General features: G+C 36.9%; 1 long non-coding RNA gene across 1 annotated transcript in view; it reads right to left on the bottom strand.

Annotated features, from left to right (window-relative positions):
* Window positions 1–6,974: 6,974 nt before the first annotated feature.
* The window catches only part of LOC140620006 (uncharacterized), a 52,407-nt gene continuing 51,291 nt past the window's right edge, over window positions 6,975–8,090 (bottom strand). The window contains exon 2 of the long non-coding RNA XR_012019762.1: window positions 6,975–7,120. This is a non-coding gene — a long non-coding RNA (uncharacterized lncRNA). The remainder of the gene's footprint in view (window positions 7,121–8,090) is intronic.

Genomic DNA, 8,090 nt, shown 5'->3' with positions numbered 1-8,090 from the left:
TCTCTACCCCTCCCCCACCATGCTTTCTCTTGCTCAAATAAATAAATAAGTCTTTTTTTTAAAGGAACTCTGTACCATCTGCAAATCTAAAATTGCTCTAACAAATAAAGTCTATGAAAACAACAACAACAAAAACCAAACACAACACATTTTCTGGATGCTGTGATGATTATTTTAGCTATTTCTTCAATGTAGTCTCTTTTATTTTTATTCATCTAAAGTCCAGTGCTTTTTGACTTTGTCTTAAACTGTAAATTTGTATGCACAAAACCATCTATTTTTAGTGTTGTTAAGTAATTGTTTCTACATCATTCTTCTAGGATGTAACAACTTTAATTCTAATTACTTATAGTTTTATGTGACAGTATGACTTATATACCTACAATATTTATAGAGAATATGCAATCAGAAACTATGAAGCAACTGTAATTGACTTCACCCCTTAGCTTCTTCTCAAAATGAGAATTGTCCTTACTGACTGATGCAAAGTGATGTGCAATAATGTGTGATTGATTGGAAATCATTTAGTAGGGGATGGCATGCTGAGTAACTGCCATCCCAATGAAGGCAGAGTTAGATAAGCTGGTAGCATTGCTTGCTCTGCTTCTCATACACAAGGTTTCACCCTCAAAGAACTCATGAGAAGTATGATTCCATATACTATAGAACAAATGGCATAATCATTGCTTGTTGTAGTAATAGCTACCATGTGAGTAGTTGGAACGTGGTAGGCACTGACAGAGGGCTTGGCATATGCAAGCCACGTAATCTTTACAATAGTCCTATGAGGTAGGTGCTTTTACTAGTCTCATTTTACAGATGACAAAACTAAGTCATGCAAGGTTAAGTAACTTGGTTCTAAGCTTTCAGAACCAAATGAGGGCGAGAACTGTGATTTGTTATTGGGCAGACACTCTGGCGTGCATGCTGTTCTCCATGTTCCACGCTGATGCTAAACCTTGATTTAAAAAAATACACAATCTAGGGATCCCTGGATGGCTCAGTGGTTAAGCGCCTGCCTTCCTCGGAGGGCGTGAACCAAGAGTCCCGGGATCGAGCCCCACTTAGGGCTTCCCGCATGGAGCCTGCTTCTCCCTCTGCCAGTGTCTCTGCCTCTCTCTCTCTCTGTGTCTCTCATGAATGAATAAATAAGAATCTTAAAAAAAAAACAACAACACACACACACACAATCTAGTGTGACTTTTAACTTTGGAGAGCTGATGTTCAAAATATTTTTCCAAACCTCGCTTACGGATCCTGCTGGGTCTTGCGTCTACAGAGACAAAGCAGATGACACTGACTTGCTCAGGCTTAGCCTCTAGAGCACTTTGTCCTAAACTACTGGGTGACACAGCAGACGTGGTTTAGGCTGTCACTCTGTGTCTCTGAGAACAGGCCCAGTCTGAGGGGAGCCAGTTACATTACTGTACCCCTGGAAGCAAAACGAGATCACCGGCTACTGCTGAGAAAGGCTGGTGAGATTGTCAGGTGCCCAGACAGACCCATGGGAATCACAAGTACAAAACATCCAAAAGAAACCACTTATTTATCGGTCAAAGCTGGTTTTTTGTTAATACTTTTAAACACGATGCACACTGTATTTCAGTTTTCCAAGTTTATTCTTTGCAAACTGCTCTATATTCTGAACTTTTTACAGATTGCTAGTTATATATCAAACAAACATATCTGGCAGAGACCTTTTCATAAGACTGAAGAGATTGAAATTCCTTTTTGTGATAAATTGGAAGAAACTGAAAAACAACTGGGAACCAATCCTACCGCTTTTTTATTGTCTAAAGTTTGCCGAATTCTAAATGTAATCTTCTCACTGCTCCAGTGGCATACAAAACATGCACTGAAATGTGAGGGAGGCGATTGTTACAAAAATGGATTAGAGATCCTATGAAATCAATGAACAGCATAGTCTTTGTGCAATTATTTTCACTTTCTCTTCTTAAAAGGTGTAATGAGGTAAAGTGATACATATCAACTTCCTGCGATTTACTTCAATTGAGTTACAAGAATTTTAAATGGCAAGAGAGATGCTGAACTGTAAAGATACAGAACTATTTTATAGAAGATGGCCATTACCATACATTTTAGAACTTATGATCACAGACTCTTAAGAATGAATTTGAAACTAAAGGCGACAGAGATTTTTCTCTTTTTCTTTGGGTAAAGCAGAGCATTTTGAATATTAAAGAAAAGAGAATGGGTAACATGGGAAATGAGAGAGAAGTGAGATTATAGTGAGATGGTGGATACAGATTAGACTGCCTAATTCAAGGGTCTTTCCCCACCTACTGTGAAAGAGCCATTCTAGATTTGTCTGGATTCTAATTTTGTATTAAATTAATCATCCTTGGTGTTCCTTATACAAGAGATCATATTATTACGTCTAATGCATTGTACACTCATAAGCTATGCTATGTGAAATTATCTGGGGAGAAACTGCAAGGCTGCTTTGAGCATGATAATATATGGAAAGGAGAGCTGATTATTTGGTCCCAGTAAACCAATGTTTGGAACAATAAGACAGGATTTATTTTACTATTTATTCAGAAACATATTAAGATTCTAAAAAAATGTGGACTTTGACCCCACAAGACTCATTAGTTGTAAAACCGAATTCATATGGGCAGTAAAATTGAGACAGATTTTGATTGGTGTAATCCTGAGAACAAATTGGAAAAGAAAAACAGACAGAAGCTGTACAAAATAAGTAAAACTGTGGCAAAAAAAAATATAATAACAGTGTCTGCCATTGACAGAATTCTACAAATACACTAAACAACCAGTTTTCTAGAAGTTTACAATAGCTTACGAAGTCTATGTAATTATCTATAATATTCACTTGTCTACATAGGTATGTATAATTCTCATTGGACTCATGAATTAAATTAAAGAATTAAGGGAAAGCATGTGAATGTGTGGACCACACATATGGTTATCGGCTCACATATGTTAAGACTGTGTCATGTTTGTGTACATAATCTATATTCTGATTACTCCAGAATGCTTTCTGACAGAGTAGTATGATCCACTTGACTCCTATACAACTGGAAACTGGAACAGTGAAAACTGTGACTTGGCCCAATTGCATGGCCAGTGCTTGAAACTCTCTGGTTGACGGAGTTGTCAAAATGTAATCCCAACAGCTGCCTGTTCTCTCTCCCTGGGTGTATAGAAGTAGTGTGAAAATTTCTGAGCCATCATTTAGCCCGCCCCACAGAGCCCTTACTCACTGCAGGTCTGTGTTCTCCATCATGGCCAACAGTTTGGCTCAACAGATGTCAATGCCTGCCTTTCACAACCTGAATTTTCCAGCTTCCAAACACTCAAATTTGCTGTTATTTACCATTTGAATGTTGACAGCCCCTCAGTTCAAAGCATATGGGCAGCACAGCTCCTGCTAGTGGAATGGCATCTACACGGAAAATGTCAAGAGAAAGCAGCGATCACCCTGGTGGAGTTGGCTGGCTGCTGGGTTTCAATGATGTCAGCTGCCAGCTCTAAGTTACTTCTCAAGTCTTCATCACAGAGAAAAATAATAGAGTCAGTTTTATGTTCTCCCAAGCAATTATGTCCATGAAACAGTGAAAAGTGTTAAATACATTAACCCCAATATCATGCATTGTGAATATTATATATATATAGGATAAAACTCCAATATTATGCAATATGAATATATATATAGGATGAAACTCCAATATCATGAAATGTGAATATCATATGATTAGGATGACACAGTAGAGAGGAGTAAGTTGTTTTTGCAAGACAAACCCTGGTAAACTAAATAAACCAACTCTCTTTTTTGCATCCCATTTTTTTTAGTTAAACAAAATTAGTAACTAGCATACAATATCTTGGTCTGTGTAAAATCACTTTCCCCTACTTAAAACATGGAAAGAATCCTATCATATATTTTTACCTGTTTTGACACGAGTGTAAGGTTTTCACACAACTCTCAGAGAAAACCTAACGTACAAATGTCTACCCTGTATGACATGGTGTCTTATAAAATGATGTATTAAGTAAAACAACTCTATGACGGCTGACAATAGTCACAATCTGCTTCATGTAAAAAATGTGTATGAAATCAGGAAAAGAAAGCACTAGCGATTTTTGCTGTGGTTTCAGTGCCTCTGGCAATTTGGCATACCTGAGTTGACTGTCACCTTTACTTTTTTCTCTTCCAAAATGTATTCTCACTGGGGTCTGTTGTGACATGTGCAATATCACCTTAATCTCCACATCACTACTTCTAGCATGAAAACTTTGCTCTTCAAAGAGAAATAACTACGTTGTTATTGGAAACAAAATTACATTAGCTCCGAAAACCGAGCCCCATGAGCCTGCCCTGGTTTATCAACCTTAAAGAAAAATCAGACATCAGTCATTCTGATTTGGAATAAGATTGTTTTGATAGAGAAAGAAGATCTTAAGACATAAAAGAGAAAAATGTGCCTTTTGTTCATATTCTCTTGTACTCTGGAATAAGATCTAGTAAGAAAAACATTAAAAATATTACTTCTTGGATTTTAACAAAACATTCTAAATTATCTGATGTGTCAAAATGCACCTATCATCATTGTAGCAGATTGGAAGGTACATGGTACCTTAGTGACAATCCAATTATGACCGGAAGGATTATGTTGTGTTCCCCTTTGTGTTCTCAGGTCTCTGTGTAATGTCAGATGTTTAATTGCTTCTTCTTTTTTTTTTTAAAAGAAAGATTTATTTATTTATTGTAGAGAGAGAGTGCAGAGGGGAGGAGCAGAAACAGTCTTAAGCAGACACTTCCTTGGGCAAGGAACCTTACACAGGACACGATTTCACGACGCTGAGATCATGACTTGAGCGTGATCAGACTTGGAGTCTGAGGCTGAACCAGCTGCACCACCCAGGTTCCCCTATAATTGATTCTTATTAAATATTTGCTCAGTGATTGAAACTACTGTACTTCTTACCTTCAGATCTTTGTAGGTGGTGGGGTCCTCTTCCCTGATTCTTCATTCCCATATAGCAAACTTTTATATAACCTTTTAGCAAACTTTTATATAACCTTTGGAACAGCTCATCCAAATTCTTCCCTAAATCCATTTTCCTATTATATTTGCCCTATTTTTGTCACTCAAGTATAGTCAATACACAATATTATGCTGTTTTCAGGTGTACAGCATAGGGACTTGACAATTCTATATGTTATGCCATGCTCATCACAAGTGTAGCTACCATCTATTATCATGGAATGTGTAAGTCTATATTACCACAACGTAATGGATAACAATATTCGTTTTTGTCTTGATGTTCTCTAGTATATTGTGAAGTCCTAGAAAATGTAGGATGTCATTTGATTATATTTATTGAGTCCTGATCCTGTGACATATAACACACTAAGAGGATTTTGTGTTTATTTTTTTCAAGATTTTGTTTATTTATTTGAAAGAAAGAGAGAGTTTGAGCCCCACTCGTACTGGGGAAGGGCGGAGGGAGAAGCAGATACCCTGCTGAGTGCAGAGCTTGATGCAGGCTTGATCCCAGGACTCTGAGAACATGACCTTTGCCAAAATCAGTTGCTTAACTGACTGAGCCACCCAGGCCCCCCAAGAGGATCTAGTGTTTCTTGATTAATTCCAGGACTACTAGGATTCTTTGAAGGCTCCATTTTTTACCATAAGCCACATAATGTACTGGGAAATCATTTGAGGTTGTAGCTATCTGTAATGATGTATAACATAATAAAAATGGAAAATTTCTCTGGATAAGAACTTTCCATCTCCTGAACAGGAACTTTATGTCTTCAGTGACCTGCTTTCTTCATGCAGAAAGGGAAAAGGGTTTAGTTTGACATGTGATAACTGATAAGAGTCACTAGGGATTTCTGAATAAATGAATTCTGCAAATAGATTAAATACCACAGCTTGAGATCCAAAAATGCAGATGTATTTCAGAAGTCCAGAATGACTGCCTTTTATCTTGGGCTCTCTGTAGTATGAAACAATTTTCTCTAAAACTTCTAACTCCCCCCCAGACTTTGTCAAAATCAATTGTTTTGAATTAAAAAAAAAAAAGACACTGAAAATGTTCTCCATATTCCCATAGAAAATCTATGCCACATGACATAACTTATTAATGTATCACATTAACACTTCATAATATATTCATGTTTGCAAGTAGGACGTTTAATCATATGAATTCCTGTCTATGCAAGCTCTGTTTATTGTGGGACTAAAATGAGAACTGCAATCACAAACAATGAGCTCATGCAACACTATTAATATAACCATTTTATTATTATGTTATTTATTATTTATTGAGCTCTAGCCTCTCTGTTGAAGATTATTGTGTTAAATAGAAACAAAAACTTCAGCTAATATTCCAATCTCTTTATTCTCCAAGATTGAAGCTCCCTAGAATTAAATTTGATGTTGATAATTTTCTGAGGAAAAATAGTGAATCTGCTTCAGTCTCAGTGATGATGGTGGGGAAAGAAACTAGAATTATTTTCTCAATGTCCCACCTGTCACCCTGCTTTCTCCTTATTTTTAATTTTTCTCTTATTGGGGAGGAAAATTTTTCCTTTACTCTTAAAAAGTTATTCTGGTTGGTCTAATAATTAAATTGACATGAGAAGGGTGCCTGGTTGGCTCAGTGGTTGAGTATCTGCTTTGGTTCAGGGTGTGATCCTGGGTCCTGGGATCGAGTCCTGCACTGGGGTCCCTGCAGGGAGCCTGCTTCTCCCTCTGCCTATATCTCTGCCTCTCTGCTGGATCTTGATTGCATTCAGCTTAAAACAGTCCACAAACCAAAGTGGCACATTTTTAGGGACACTTGTTCTGAATCCCTTCACTTTCAAGACCAGATCCAAGTTTTGTAGGACTTTAAGTTTACACAATTTGGGGATCTTTCTTGAAGTAAAAAAAAAAGTACTGCATTAGTCTACTCCAGTTGCCATAACAAAATACCATAGATTGGGTGCTGAAACAACAGAAATTTATTTTTTCAGAGTCTGGAGGCTGCAAATTCAAGATCAAGTTGCCACTGGAGTTGATTTCTGCTGAGACCTTTCTTCCTGGCTTGAAGATGGCCATCTTTTCTCTGTGTCCACACATGGTATCTTCAGTATATGAGCAGGAGAGAGAGAGAGACAGAGAGAGAATCATATTGAGAAAGACTTGATGATGTCTATGGTTCAAAAAGCAAACCAATTAGTAGAAAATGTTGTTCAATTTATATCTTGTGCCCAATTATAGACTAATTGTGAGTCAAAGGCTTGGGATGTTCAAATGATTCCATCTTATTGGTGGTCAACTATCAACAGAACAGCTTTGCTTAGGGTAGTACTTTCATGTAAGAAAATGGTAGAAATGTAGAAATGTAGTTGGGGATATGTGTGGCAGCATCATGGAGAGAGGAAGATAAATCATGAAAATAATAGTAAGAATACTATACAGATGATCATATAAATGTCTACCACACTTTTTTAAACCGATATTATAATAACATCTCACCTTTCCTTTTCGATTTAAACTGATTTTCCTAGTACTTTTTTGCCATATTACTTTAAATAAATGTATTTTAAATTCAAAATATATTTTCAAACAAGCTTAACTAAGATCTCAATGAAAGAGTATTTTCAAAGGCATGGGGTTTCCTTGATTGGTAAAGAATAAATAATAATATATTCATTAAAATAATGATAGTGCAACTTTCTTTTTTTTAAAGATTTTATTTATTTTTATTTACTCATGAGAGACACACACACACACACACAGAGAGGCAGAGACACAGGCAGAGGGAGAAGCAGGCTCCATTCAGGGAGCCTGATGTGGGACTGGATCCTGGAACTCCAGGATCACACCCTGGGCTGAAGGCGGCGCTAAACCACTGAGCCACCAGGGCTGCCCGATAGTGAACTTTCACGTTATTTTATCCCATTGTGCGATCTCTATCCTATTAGTTGTATTGTTTTCAAATTATTATTTGTTTTGATTTTCTGATTGGTGTGATGGAGAAAAGGGAATGTGATATGTGTCTTTTTTTCCAGTAATAAAAGAAAAATGATGATTTGATGATGATGAAAAATG

The sequence above is a fragment of the Canis lupus genome, chromosome 28, assembly GCF_048164855.1.
Source record: "Canis lupus baileyi chromosome 28, mCanLup2.hap1, whole genome shotgun sequence".
Taxonomy (NCBI): domain Eukaryota; kingdom Metazoa; phylum Chordata; class Mammalia; order Carnivora; family Canidae; genus Canis; species Canis lupus.
The sequence above is the reverse complement of the archived record's forward strand: the minus strand, read 5'-3'. Positions and strand labels throughout refer to the sequence as shown.